The sequence below is a fragment of the Trachinotus anak genome, unplaced genomic scaffold, assembly GCF_046630095.1.
Source record: "Trachinotus anak isolate AG129_WGS33_773 ecotype Australia unplaced genomic scaffold, CSIRO_AGI_Tana_v1 ptg000010l, whole genome shotgun sequence".
NCBI classification, from domain to species: domain Eukaryota; kingdom Metazoa; phylum Chordata; class Actinopteri; order Carangiformes; family Carangidae; genus Trachinotus; species Trachinotus anak.
The window spans coordinates 22,028,986-22,044,642 of NW_027273861.1; the positions used below are offsets into that span (position 1 = coordinate 22,028,986).

A 15,657-nucleotide genomic window follows, 5' to 3' on the forward strand; every position below is an offset into this window, starting at 1 on the left:
ATACACTGATGTAAAAAGAGGAGAAAAGTTGTGACAGAGAAAGAGAAAGAAAAAGACAGACAGACAGCCATCCTGCAGACTGTGACCTAAATAACGTCAGTACAGTGAGAGACAGACTGTCTTTGTTCATCCGCTTTATCACTGTCCTTTTTTTGCCCATCTTAACTCTTGTTAACTTCCTATTAAGCTGACAAATAAATTCCATTCAATTGTGGGGCCACAAAAAGTGATATAACATAACCGTGGGTAACCAGCAAAGCATTCATCCTGTGAAGTGGACTATCATCTAACAGTCACTATTTCTCATCATTCTCATATTAAAGCTGAATTTCTTGAGAAGAGGTTTTCGGTGAGTCATATGTCTGCCCTTGATAGTATGTGAGTTAATCAGTCGGTGTGTCAATTTCCCTTGCTCTTCCTCTTTCTACCTAAATTCAACACAATTCTTCTGAATGTTTCTTTTAGTTATTATATAGTTATTTGTACTATATAAAACATAAACATATATTTTATCTATTTATTTTAAATTTTGATGCAGTGTATTAATAAAGCTATCTTTAATAAATCCATGGTTGAGAATGGTTGGAACAGTTCATGGTTATAGTTTCGCAATAATTTGACCATGTTTTTCGCAAGTCCAGTGGAAAAAGATGACGACACAGTTCTCCCCTCGCCCCCTTCGTGATGTCCCTCTGCTTTGTTCGACACCTTTTTTTTTTTTTTTTGAGAAAGGTAAACTGACTGGAGCTATTATTTCTGCCAAACAAAAACAAGACCTCCAACAGCTAATTCTGACAGCTGAGTAGGTGATTCAGATGAGGGTAAAACTAAATCTACACTGAAGACATGACAATTATCACCTGTGTTTCAGGAAAAGGGTACAAAGGACTACATTAGGGCTGCAACTAACAACTATTTTAATCCATTTGCCATTGTCTTCATGATTAATTTTTGGTCTGTTTTAGAAAAAAAAAAGAAAAATGCCTAGTACAAAGCAGGAACCAGAAACTTGACTATTTTTTTCTTTCCTTTTTTTCTTCTTTTTTTTTTTTTTAAAGTATGCTTTCTCATTAATTGTCTGTCAACCGTCATGTGTAGCGTAGTCTTTAGTGTTTTACGAGATTTGGTAGCTTGGGTGGACAGAACCTCTTCTTAATGCATAATCTGGTGCTAGCGCTTTTACCTCACGCAAAATGCAGGAATCTCTCTGCCTGCCTGCCTGCCTGCCTTTCAATTAATTCCACAACCACTCATCCGACTGACTTCAAACTTGACGAGTGTATTGCTGAGGACACAAGGGAAGTGTAGTGTCGAATGTGAAGTTTTTTTGAATGAGCGTTTCTCAAGAAAGCTTCAACCATTGCTTTTCTACATTTTACTTGACACAAAAAAAGGCAGAACTACACTTTGAGGGGGACAATTTATAGCGTGCAATTACCACAAAATTGTTATGTACACTGGACATTTCATCACTTTGTGTAGTGTTGTATTCACTGTGCTTTTCACTTGAGTTGTTTCAATGCAGGGATCCAAGCGCACAGTTTACAAATCTGAGTGCACGGACTATGAATCCAACAGCACAACTTATAAAATGTGTGCACAGATTTCTACACGCAAAGCCTACAATTTTACACATGGATCTTGTCTTTCCACCGCCAGCCACAGGGGGGCTCCACACCTTTATACACTCAGTATGTTTTTTTATGCTGGGACTTGAGCAGCACAGGTCAAGCAGTCAGCCCCCATCTTCGGGCACATTTTGAACGGGCATTGCACGAGTACCTGAATTAAATGAATATATGCTGTGCGCAATCTATACAAGTGATGAAATCCATGTGTTCGCAAACACCAATCAAATAGAAGACTACTAGCTTGTAGAACTGCAGCAATTAGTCGATTAAACATTTAGTCAATTAATGGAATTTTTTTCTGATAACTCATTTTGAGATTTTTTTTTTTTTTTTTTTAAGAAATCTAAAATTCTTGCTTTCGAGTGTGTCTATTGTCCTGTTTTCCTTACTCTTCTATGATAGTAAACGCAATATCTTTGGATTTTGAACTGTTCAGACAAAACAAGAAATTTGAAGGGCATTTTTTACAATTTCGTGACATTTTATAAACAACAGTCAACGATTAATCAATCAAAAAATCAACAGATCAATCGATAATGAAAACAATCATTAATCGCAGCCTTACTCGTCTAATCTGGTTACTTTCTTCACCTGCAATCAGCAGTATGCATAAACTACTGCATTGGTTGGGTCATCCAAAACGATAAAGAAGAAAATAAATAATAAACCAACCAAGAAATGGGCTCTTCTACATTACTGGCATCAATTTTGAGATCCCAACCGACTTAAATCTGAGGTAGGCCATTGAAGAAGTTGATCACAAGCGTTGTGGAGACAAAGTGCAAGAAAATAAAAATAATTTTACAATCAAGGTTATAAAATAGGGATGGGTCAGGGCCACAGAACACATGGTCCATTTTCCAACAACAGGAAACAATTGGAAACAAGAAAAATATTCAAATCCATCTTTAATCTCATCGTAACAGCAATTTATTTCAACACATCTGTTTTCAGAGGCTAACGACAAACCAATCACAGTTTATCACGATCTACATTCTCATTTAGGATAATTATGACATCTGACTGTGTTTAACGTTGACCTTTGGCAGTCACATTATCTTTATGTCACAGTTCAAGTTCAAAGAGTTGAACAAATACACAGTATATAATACACTACAGTGTTTCTTCACTCTACTGCATTTCTTTGTTGAACTCTGTGTTTCTTTGCCTGTGTCTTCAATTTGTTTTTTTTTACTGTCTTCACTGTATTCAGTCCCTCTCTGCTGTGTTTCTTTACTGCATTTCTTTATGGTACGCAGATTTTTTAAATTTGCTGTTTTTTTACTTCCCTGTACTGCATTTCTCTACTATGTTTCTTTCTTGTATTTCTCTACTCTGTTTCTTTGCTGTACTCTACTATATTTAATTATTCTACTGTAAAGTACTGCATTTCTTTGTTTCTTTAGCATGTTTCTTTACTGTACTCTGTGTTTCTCTTCTGTACTGTACTTTGTTTCTTTCCTTTAATCTACTGTGTTTCTCTACTGTGGAACAAATACACACTACATGATGTCCTACATCTCTGTACTGTTTCTTTATCATGTTTCTTTACTTTACTCTACTGTCTTTATTTACTGTACTGAGTTTCTTTACTGTATTCTGTTTCTTTATTTTGTTTCTTTACTGTAGTCTTTTGTGTTTATTTACTGTACCATGTTTCTTCATTGTACTCTACTGTCTTTATTTACTGTGCTGTGTTTCTTTGTTGTGTTTCTTTACTGTACTGTGTTTCTTCATTGTGTGTATGTGTGTCCTTACTGTGTTTTCTAGTGCATTGTGCTTCTTTACTGTACTCTACTGTCTTTAGTTACAGCATTTCTATACTGTATTCTATTTGTGTTTGTTTACTATGTTTCTCTACTTTACACTGTGTTTATTTACTGTGTTTTTCTACTATACTGTGTTTCTTCTCTGTACTCACCTTTGTTTCTTTACTAGCAAATTATTGATTAGTTGATATGCAATTTAATTTAAGCATTGCATAAAATTAAGTTGTACCCAATTAAATTAAGGCACAGAGAAGAACTCAGGTGCAATGAAAGCTGCTGGTAAATAACTGTTTCTCACTTCTGACCGCACCCATAACTGATGTTAGGTGTTATCTGGAACTATTTTTTGATCAGAGAGGAGAATTACATCCACCCATTGATGAATGAAAGTTGCCAGTTGTTAAAATACATCCTTACAGCTTTCTTTAAACGACTGGTAAAAGCTATTATAATTTGGATAGATAAATAAAATAGAGTAAAAAATATTGGTGACACTGAGAACTGCTGCTCTTTCTTCCGCTGTGCCTGGCTTTATTCAACATTAAATAGTCAAATTCTGTTATCAACAAAAAGAGCTGTAGCCAACTAGCGCTGACTAACTGAAAAACTGGAGAGTGCATTGGTCATAAAGATTTGAGTCTACAGATACCCCTACCCTTGTGTTTGAGATGTGTTCTGAATAATGAGTGCAATTTATATACTGAACGAACAGATACTTAATTAGGATTTAGTTACACTGAAAAATGGACAGACAGAGGCTTTTGTGTTTACTTTCAGTCAGATGAAGAATGCTTGAACTTATTATCTAAGAATTTTAACACCATCTGGCCCTGGCCAATGGCTTGTTTTATGTCAGCTACTTACAGTTTTATCATTATTTTCTTTCTTGATCTTATGTTTTGAGGACTCATCAGTTACTCTGATTATTGTTCTTAATATGGTGTTCCTGTTGGCTACACTGTTGTGCTTCATTAATGTCATAAAACAGATTAGTGTTGAGTTGCAGCACTGTTGCCAGTGTACATGCTTGGGACAAGGACATGGCCTGAAAATATGTGAGCATTGACAAAAGGAGTTTTCTGAACCTGTTTTTGATGATTCAACACCTAGGTATACAAACTGACATTAAGTGTGCTCAATCATTATTGCTACTGCAGAGCATAGCAACTCAATTCCTCATAGCTAAGTGGCTCTGTTGTACTATTTTGCTGCATTAAAGAATCTGGAAAAAGCATGAATTAGTGTTTTGATGGTCAGGGATTCAAACTTTCTTTAACTTCATTATGGGCTCTTCCTTATTGGTTCCAAGCACTTCTTAAGTTTTCAAGGCAAGAAATTAAATTCTGCACCATATTCTAATAACATTTGATACTGTGCCCATGAGTGATTTAATTTCACCATAACAACCATATAAAGAAATTATATATTTACTGTAGGCCTTTCATACTGACTGAACTATAGAGTTAGAGTTATAGTGTTGTTCTTGAGTTGTGTGATCTTCCTCACTTACAAGTTCCTTTGATAAAAAGCCTCTGCCAAATGAGTAAATGTAAATGTTGTTACTACATGAACAAGTGATTTAAAATATAAAAGTTTAAAGTTATCAGTGAAATTGGCTAGTGTGCTGTTTGTGTGTTTGTTTGAATGTAAAGCATCATGGCACATTGTTTCTCTGATCATTTGAATCTTAATAACTTTTTTTAAGGCAAGAACATAGTCTTTCACTTTTTGTAATAGGTCATTGCACCTCAGCAATACATGGTCTCACTTCCTCAACGCCACAGACCCTCTGGGCCTCAAATGAAAAAAACAGTAGGAGGACAATAGGCTGATAAAGCATTAGCATCACAAAGGTCACTTTGTTACTACAAGAAAAGACAAACTGAACTATGATTTAGTATTCCTTGTACTTCTGTTAAATATCATGCCATCATAGTGACGTGGGCTTGTTTCCTTTCTTCAGATGAAATTAGCAGGTAAGTGCAAAATCATTAGCCCATATCTAAATGCACTGAAAGTTTCTGATTAATAATCCATCTTTGCATTATTGCAATTTTAATTGTCTTTTCTGCTCCTCATTTAGTATTTTAAATATCAATTCCTGACTGATTTTACATTTTCCAAAGCCTAGGTTCAGGTGAAAAATTACCATTCATTAATTACAACACAAAGTGCATAAACTTGATACCTATGTTCACTGGATGGAGAAAAAAACATTTTTGCCAGTGCAAGTGTTGCAAATCAGATAGTTATGTCTACAGTAATCAGCAAAATGCTGATTAAATGCAACTGTGTGGTTCAAGAGCTTTACATATGTGACAGTTCAAATTTCTGTCAAGAGCAGAAGCAGGAAGAGCTGCAAGAAACCATGTTCCTTCATTGTTTGAGATGACACTGTAGTTAGAGGTGGTAAGGCCAGAAACTGTGTGTCTGTTTCTGAGTGTGCGTGTGTGTGTGACCACTTGCACATGTACGTGTGTGTACGTTTGTGTTTGTGTGTGTGTGAATTTGTATGTATGTGTGTGTGTGTGTGTGTGTGTGTGTGTGTGTGTGTGTGTGTGTGCGCGCGCGCACGCGTGTGCGTGCGTGTGCGTGTACGTGTGTGTTGGGCCCAGAAGGAAACACCTCCTTCTGTCAACCTCAAAAATCTTCATGATTTAGTACAATATTTGCATTACAGACAGGGCTGCAGCTAACAGCCTTGTCTACCCTGTTAATCAGACAAACAAACAAAAACCCAACAGTAGTATAGATAATCAATTTCCTTCTTTGAGGGAGAAAGAAAAACAGAAAATATTCACATTTGAAAGTCAATCATAATAATTGGTGATTCACAACATTCAGTTAATTAACTCACTGACTAAATGCTGCAGTTGTAAACAGGTGGGAGACAGGTGGGAGACATAAAAGTGACGTATATGATTGGAACAGCTATTCTCTGGTTGTTCTGCTAATCTGTGAATTTCCAGTTAAAAGAATCAAAAAAAGGTCTAAGCATTTTATCTTAATTCATCTTTACTGTGTTAAAGCAGGAACCTGTGTGCCCCCCTTTGTTGATGGAAGATAAAAGTCTCAAAACAATATATTTTTTTTCAGACCCTACATACATAATCCTCAACTATTTGGATAATTGATCCCTTGTCTTGAGTAATTTTTAAGAAAAGAAAATTGTCAAAAGTCCTTGCTGCCAGCCTCTCTAATGTGAATATTCTCGTTTCCTTGGTCTCTTATGATAGTGAATGAATACTGGGGGATTTTCTTAAAATCTGAACAGATCACCTTGGACTTTGTAAAACTGTGATGGGCATTATCCACCATTATCTGACATTTACAACTGACTAATCGATTAATCACAAAAAAAAAATGAATTGATGGATTATTCGACAGTGAAAATAATCATTAGTTACAGCCCTCAAATCTAACTGTTTTACTTAAGTCAATATTCATTTTGTTGGAGTATGGTCCCTCTGGTTCCCCTGGTCCCCGAGAGATAAAACTAACAGTTGATTACAGTTTTATTTCATACCCTATAAGGACAATAAGAGAGTAGAAACGGCTGTTTATATATTTAAAGTATTAGAGATCTAGAAATTCCGGTTTCGCCACTTACGACAATAGAGAGACAGTTTGTTTTAAGATGTATAAAATTATGATATAATTCATTCCAATACAATAGTGTAGCGGCACAGATTGTGCATGTAAATCTTGATATCTAGTTTTTTTCTTAAGGCGTGTCAAACTTTTTAAAGTTCAGTAGGCCCTTGTTTGTGATGGCATTATTCTTTTGGATTGCATTACTGGATCTAATATTTTGTCCTTATGCTGCTCACTGTAACAATATATATTCCTAGCTACAATTTTATTTAAATTACATTTCAATCATGGTGTACAAACAGCCCAGCATATATCTGCCTGTATTGATCATAGATGGAGTCTCTCATGACTATCATGCCAAGTGGACTGGCGTTGGATGACATTAGCTTGTTAGCCAGTTAGTTGACGTGTAGATGGCTAAAGCTAACAGCAGCTCGATGTTTCCCCACTTGACAACAAGGGAGAAAAATGACAATCGCCTGAGTATACTCAGAGGACCATACGACAGGCATTTTTTCGATGTTATATATATATTTAATAAACGGCTATTTACTCACCTAGCGAGCTTAGCCAGACAGCTGGCAAGTTACTTCCGTTTCGTTTAGTACATTAGACGCTCGACCAAGTTGGAGCTCCCGCTCTAGAAGGTTTTCAAGTATGGTTTGTCGACTATTTGATTCCAAAACGTCCCAAGAAAAACATCCGGTATCCAGAAGTAAAAATAGGAGGTTAAATCCACGGAATTTTTTCAATACTTCAAAGCTTGTGTGGAAACCCAGTCCTCCGCTCTTCGTGCTAGCCCTTCCTGACAAGTGACTGCCCCCTTCCCGAAAACAACGCAGTGGCCGTCTGTAGAATACGGCCGCTGATTGGTTGTTAACCCTGTCACTCAAGACGATAAACTTTAACCCTTTGTTGGATTATAATGCAGTTCTCACTGGTTCTCTTCCATTTTTGAGAATCACTTCAAGAACAGACACATCAGAAATGCTTTAAACCACGTCGTGTTTGTGGGTGATATATGGTGAGGAAAAAGTTTGCTGCATCCAACATAAATATGCTACTGCATTAGTAATGAAGTTACACAAGTATCCTTCATGTTTTTACATCAAACATTAGAATTTTTACTGTAAAAATTGCCCAAAAAGACTTGTATGATACATTATTCATGTGATTTCTGCAATTCATTTAGAGAAACACGTTTTAATTAGTTTTTTCACTGCGTTCACTCTTACTTATTTTGGATAGATATGCACAGAATCACTGGGAAAATGGGAACTAATGTGTGGATTGTAGGCTGTTTCATGTGGTGGTGTAGGTCTATCTTGCGGTTAGTGGGATGGGAAGTGAATATTCTCCACATAATTTAGTTGATGATCATTCTTGGTAAATCTGCAAAACCAAAATGCCAAACCTGCTTTCATCATTTTACTGCTGAACTCTAAGAAGACTTTCAACATCTCAAATAAATATAATTTCATTAGAATTTCCAAGTGGATGTCAGTTAGTGGACTTATGAGTTTAATGGATTCACCTGGGTTGTACAAAGTTCACACTTTTTGTAAACTGTAATTCATCTCTTTTGGGATGTACCTTTTGTCAAACTTTCTGGTATGAACTTAATAACTTATTTACATTAATTTATCCAACCCTGAGCCTAATAATCATTTATACAAATTTCATATTTTTCTCCCTTTTATCTTGTTTTCCTCATTACCTTCATCCATATCTTAAATCAAATGCAGAAACATTCAGTGTTACAGAACAACAAATTTGCCATCCTTTCCACCTTTCCTTTATACATAATACATAATCTTCTCTGACGTGCAGGATGATAAGAGCTCTTTCAGACGCCCATTGTGGTAAGATATATTTCATAGCCACTTCAATCTCTCATGGCTCCAAAACATCTGAATGTAATCTGCATTCACTTTATTGCATCTTTTGTTAAAATTTTTAAAGGCTTATCATTTACCTCTTTATTACTTATTTATTTGGTTGTTTGCCACTAACTGCTTTTGAAATGATAACCTTTTCTTTCTTAATGTTATGAATTACCTAACATCTAACTGGTGGGAGCTGTAATGTTCCTATTTCCTTTGTCACATAGTAAACATCTCCAAAAATAAAATACAAAATTTGCACAGTTAAATATTGCACAAACTCTTTCCAAAACCACTTCAAATGGAATTTATTTTTTATTTTTTGCTTTCGAACTATTACCTTTTTTTTTTTTTTTTCTTTTGGATGTATTATCATTTTTGTACATTGGGCATGCAATGCATGATAACGGTTGTTGGAATGGTAAACCCTGTTACTTACATTCTTTAAATAAAGTAAAAAAAACAAACCAAAAACAAACATTGTTAGTGTCCGTCAGCTGCTAAATGAATACTCCACCACAAAGTCCAGTATGTGCACAAGGGATTTTAAGTCTCCACATCACAGTTGTGTATGTTGCATATTGGACAGAGTTTGGCTTCCAGACTAGTTTTGACATCACAAGATTATACAGTTACACTTTATTTGGATAGTTCGCCCACAGAGAGTTTAGAGAGTATTTTTAATAACCACTAACTGGTTTACTAATTGTCGGTTGAATATTTGTATAAACATTGTTGAACATCAGTTCAGCATTTGAATATTCAACAAAGATTAAAGATATAGATGAACTGTTAAGAAACAAATAATTGCTAAACTCGTTGTAGACGGACTATCCAAATAAAGTCTTGAAAATGATGTTTGTAGACACCCATCTTAAATTGAGAAGGTGAGCTAAGAGAAACTTCACCCCTTCAGCAGAAGACAAAAGCCTTCTAGTGTCAAACTCTGCACACACATCATTCTGTAATATGAAGGTTCAACTTTCAAATGAGGTCACAGTTTACAGTGTAGGGGGACTTCAATTAAGGAAAGTCCCTGGGGACCTAATGTAGATAGGTCTTTCTACGTGACAAACATAAGATATGAAGACAGGTGGAACACAAAGGACATTTCTTTCTCATAGACTTCATAGTTGTGCACACCATATCAAGACAGTCACAAGGAGGGTTATCATTCATCTTTGCCATTCTGTAGGTGGTAACAAATGTAGGTAGTTCCTTCCAAATCTTTGCGTGAGGTATCTAAAACGTCTTTGTGATTGTGCCTGCAAAACCTGACAGTAGGTAGTAAAAGCCTTTATTTGTAATTACCGAAGCCACGGCCCCACCTCTGGCAAATTTGCATAACTGTCTTCCTGGGTGGGGATTGTTTAAGATATTCTATTGCCTGTCACATAATATGCCAGTTTCAGCTTTTAAACAAGAATTCTTGATGAAAAGTAAAAATCCAGAATCTTGAACAAATAAGCCAAGAAAGTAAGTAAAAACACATGAACAACTGTCTCCTTAAAGCAGCAAGGCAACCTGTCTGAGTGATGTCATCACAAAATAATGGAGTTTCCCTGCTGACTACTGACAAAAGATCAAACAGAGACAAGGCGACTGTTCGAAGATATTGACATATTTCATGCTTCATAAATAGTACTTTTTTAAAAAAAAAATGGCACCGTGAATGTAAAACACACAGATGTGTTTTAAATAAATGATGATCATTAGTATGGTTAAGATCAGCTACATGTAGCTGTCCTGAGCTAACACATTCTAGTGGAACCAATTCCACTTCTCCAGTGTCTCCAAAGTTTCACTATATTGTCATTCATTATCTGTCTATACCGCAGCCAGATGACCACAGGAAGAGTTGTAGTTTACAACTACATTATAGAGATTTCTAAACCATTAAGTAAATGTTTATATTCTGTGTATGAGTGCAGGATATGAAAACCTTAAAATGTTCCCAGGTAATTAACAGTAAGTCGCTTCACCTATTGTTCCTGAAGCTCAGGGAATAGAGAGGGGCCAATGGTGACAACAGGGAAAATACTTTCTTCCTGCTACGCAAGAACAAGGATGTGAAGGTTTCTGTAACACACACACAAAAAAAATTGTGTGGGTGGTTCATTTTAAGGGAGGGACTTCCCATGCCACATCCCAGTAATCACTTATTGCCTTGCATTAAGCGTGACAGAAATTCCCCATGATCATGGCCGACAGTAGCAAGTAGAGTTTTGGATGTTTGCAAAAACTTCTGTTGAGTATACTGTCATGAATCTGAGTGGCTACTGTCATTTATAAAATAGCTATTTTAAGTTATGTAAAACTCACTTCACTTTATATTTTTTATTATCAAGAAAATTGGCTTCACCACAAAGTACCTAGACATGACACGGTGAGTCAGAAAAACATGTGACAGGGCGAGTTGAGTACATTGAGGTTAGAGTGAGACAAAAACACAATAAGTATCATGACTCTTTGGGGATTTCCACATTAGCTACAGTATGTACCCTATGAGTGAAACATGCTAAGGACAGCTGCAGAGTGACCTGTGGTTTATCAGACATGACTCAAACAGTGCATGTATTATTCAAAATAGTGTTCTGAAAAATGTGATTCATTTCAGCGTATTGGCATCGCAGATCAGAGTTAAAGTGTGTTTTGATGTCTGAAATATTGATACAGACTGTAGATGTTTTGGATAATTGTCAACTGTTCTGTTTTTATTGGAAACAGTCCTTATTCACACAGTCATGGAAAAAGAGTGAGACCTGTTTTTTTTTTGTTTGTTTGTTTTTTTTGTTATTAAATCTGGATTCAGCCAAAAAAAACAAAACAAAAAAACTAAACAAGAGGGCTATGTTTAATATGAACCATGACAAATGAACACTACACTTGTTTTTGTTTTTACAATTTTACCAAAACACATTCATTATTAAGGTTTCAGACACATATTACACAATAGGACAGAGCTGTAGACTTTGCTATCTGGGCCACTGAGCACATCAGTGATAGAGCTTTAGCTCCCTCTGTTGACAACAATGTGGAGAACCAATGAGGACTACCTTAGGCGTCAGCCTGAAGACCCGAGCTCCTGGAGTCAAGAAAAACTGTATAGGGAATTATAACTTATCTAGCAATACAAAGTTTATCTGTATCAAAATCCATAGGTCGGACTCTGATTGATTGAAGTTTACTGGTGTGATATATTTTTGTTTAAATGCCATGGACCTTAATGTGCAATGATATGGTGAAATAGTCCATTTAGCCTTAAAACTGATATCAGTAGGCATTATTAAAACTCCAGTTATTATTTTATTTCAGTCACTCATTAGTCGATTGTTTTACAGCTGCAACCATCTGATTTTCAAGAGCAGAGATAAAAGAACCGACACATTCAAATAAAAGAAAACTGATTTTATTTCTTCCAGTTGAGCAGAAGTTACAGGAGTAATGAAGATAATAATAAATTGCAGGTTTGAGTTTAATGTTTTATTTACTTAAATACAGACTAATAGAGCTATCATATCACTTTTTTTTTAATCACATACTCACACTTGTCGACCTTCTCTTTGGTCCTCCAGCTCATTAGCTGAATGTGTCTCGATCCACTGCACTAGTGTCAAGTTGGCAGCCATCCTTCAGTTATCACAGTACTGTACCTTCGATGGGGACAGCATCAGCACTGTGATAACTGAACCAGGGCAGCCTGTCAAATCTAGCAGCCCATGGCTTCACTCCGTTCGTCATCCACCCATTATATCCATGCTCTAGGTCAACAGGTACAAAGATAAACAAAGATTTCCTTTTGCATTGATGCAGTTCATTTGGGGCCATCTAATACAAAACATGTGCAAGTTGCATCTCCAGCATTTTCATACAAATAATTTTCAAATAACGTACAATACCTAAACTATAACAGATTAATTTACAGAGTAATATAGTCATGTAACCTAACAATCCCACATCAGTTTTTATCCTTACCACCAATGGCCACCAACAAGTCTTTTGTTCTCTAAACACAAGATCTTAATCTTTAAAATTGTATAACATTTCATGGATTAAATAATAACACAATTAAATAAAGTCAGAGTGAAAAAGCTGTAAAATATATTTTATAGTTTGATTAGGAATGATAAATGTCAGTAAATCAGTCCTTATGCTGCCTTGGGCTCAAATAATCCTCATTATTTATATCTCATTAAATAATCCTCATTATCTAGGGTTCCTTTATATTACATCCTATGATTAGTGTAAAAAAACTCTAGATTTGGTAAAAGTGCCTCAGCAGTAAGTATTGGAAGTGATAGGAATAAGCTCCCACATGCATCTAAATGAGGGCATTGCTCTGGGATTTTATTTACTTTCATTTATTTAGTCTGTCTCGCAAAAGATGCACTCTGTTGTCCATATATGGTAAAATGGATTTGTTGATTCATGCATGCTTTTAATAGACATTAACATTACACAGCGATGTTGTCGACTTACATGGGTGTTGCATAGAAACAGTAACTACTTGTCTAATGCTGTGAACAATAGATGGAAATCCATTTGACATTGGACTTAAATGCTGTAAATCAAACTGATGATGTTTTTATAACGCAGAATTATGTCTGTGCTCGGGCTACTACTACCTGATTATTTTCATATTTGATTAATCTGACATCTTTTTTTAATGAATTGATTAGTTGTTTAGTCTACAAAATGTTAAAAAATTGTTTTAAAATGATTCAACATTTTCTGCAAGCCCTCAGTGACATTTTGAGCTTGCTTTCGTCCAACCAAGACCTAAAGATGTTCAATTGGCTGTATTATGACAAAGAAAAGCAGCAAATCCTCTCATCTGAGAAGCTGAAAATCTGAAAAAACTGGCATCTATACTTAGAAAAGTAACTGAAACAAACATCAAAATTGTTGCCAATTAATTTTCTGCTGCTCGACTAGTAAATCAATTGACTAATAACTGCAACTATAAGTCATTAAACTTCTGCCTGTGTCTGAATGGTGGTGCACCTCTGCCCACCCAGCATATGAACGCAACGAGCCACTGTGACTCTGCAAAGAACATTGCGTGAGTCTTGGAAACAGGAGGAAGACGCCTGCTTTCCAGCTTTGTGTATTTCATCTAAATGTCCATGTTTAGCAATCTCAATACAGAGGTATTCAGCTGTTTAATTTTATTATTAGCCTATTTCTTTGTTTGCAGTCTGCTGGCGCACAGATGGCTCCTTCATGTTTCATCTCACAAAACAGTTTCAGATTTTTTTCCCCCTCACCTTTTTCCTGCTGAGACGTTTTTTTTTTTTAATGTTTTTTTTTTTTTTTTTAACTACTGTATATTATTCATACCAACCACAAGGCCCAGTGACGTCAGACTTGTTATGATCCTCCTCGCAGGCTCCGCCCCCCTCTCCAGCAGTCCGGTCGTGTCGCTGGCCGACGTAGCGGCTCCTCCTCCCCGTCAGTCCACCCTCCGCACTTCTTGTAAACAACTCCATTAGCCCCGCTGCTCAGGGCACTGGCCAGAAATGTTCGTGACGGACGTGGACAGTGAAGCGACATGTGCAATAACTAAACAGGGCAGAGGACAAACACATTGTCTGCGTTTGCCTGTAAAAATCAAAGAGCCCCTGTGAAGAAAGCGCGTCCATATTACATAAACCTTCAATGTAAATAACTGGAGAAGGGTTCGTACCCTTGTGGACCGTGAAGGCAACAGGCAGGGAAACAGACCAGAGCCCCTGATACTGACGCCACGGAATACAGACACAAGCCGTGGTCATGCTTGTTGCTGTTTTCTACAAATAAACAAAAGTTAGCCAAATCTAAACAACACCGTTATTTATGTCATTTCATCATAGCATGCATACCTACTTTGTACAAGCTAAGAACGTCCTCTAAAAATCGACTGAAGGCAAAATACAAGTGCCATGTTCGTATTGAATATTGTGCAGCCAAACGTTAACGCCCAGCATTGCACACACACCCCTTTTCTGGGCAAACACAAACAGCATGCCGTCCAGGATCCAAATATAATCATTTCTTCCCAATTCCATCCACTCTGCATTAAATGTAGAACAAATATTAAGCCCACTCACCTGCGAGTTCCCCGTTTAATTCCCCGTGTTTACATGAATATTTTTAATGACGCAGCAAGACCACACAGAGCAACGTGATTGTCGCCATTTTTTGTTGTTATTGAATTCTCCAAAGCCATGTGACAAAATGATCGTGGTTTTAAAAACAGGCTTCCGGGTGCGGAGACGAAAACTAGTTTCGCGACGCTAGCGCAGGTTAATCTTCCGAGTTGTTTGTCTGATGGATTAGTCCGGTTACTCCACTGGCCGGAGGCTGGAGGCTGTGCGCAATGTTTGACAGCTCCGAGACGCTGCCGCCGCCGTATGGCTCGCAACAAGTACTCACCAGATTCCCTCCCGTCCGCAAAATGTTGCGCGGAATGACAGCGACTCATGCGCTTTTTTCTGCGCCCGCTGCCTGCAGCGCAAAAAAAAAAAAACAAACAAACAAAAAAAACACGAGAAATAGTAACCATAAGCAATGATTAAGCTCTGATCTGAGGGCAGTGCTGTCAACAAGTGGCGGAATCCAAGAATAGTCCACTTCCAAATTAATGAGATGGCAGCATGCATGAAAACTCTCTTCAATAATTTGTTTATATCAGGAAAAAAAAAAAAAAAAATTACTTTGGTAAATAATTACAAAAGTTAATCACTCGTGTGGTGTAATTCTACCTATTTTCATTGCATCCAAAATATCAATAGTTTTATG

At 36.6% G+C, this 15,657-nt stretch overlaps 1 protein-coding gene and 1 long non-coding RNA gene across 2 annotated transcripts in view; both read right to left on the reverse strand.

Annotated features, from left to right (window-relative positions):
- The window catches only part of jak1 (Janus kinase 1), a 37,443-nt gene extending 29,622 nt beyond the window's left edge, over positions 1 to 7,821 (reverse strand). The window contains exon 1 of the mRNA XM_071486172.1: positions 7,552 to 7,821. The gene's annotated coding sequence lies outside the window, so the exon portion shown is untranslated. The remainder of the gene's footprint in view (positions 1 to 7,551) is intronic.
- A 2,714-nt stretch (positions 7,822 to 10,535) lies between these two features.
- LOC139626036 (uncharacterized) lies at positions 10,536 to 15,562 on the reverse strand. Its single transcript, XR_011692084.1, has 2 exons — positions 14,967 to 15,562; positions 10,536 to 14,666 (listed from the first exon to the last, which is right to left on the reverse strand). It is a non-coding gene; the product is annotated as an uncharacterized lncRNA (long non-coding RNA).
- Between the last annotated feature and the right edge of the window lie 95 nt (positions 15,563 to 15,657).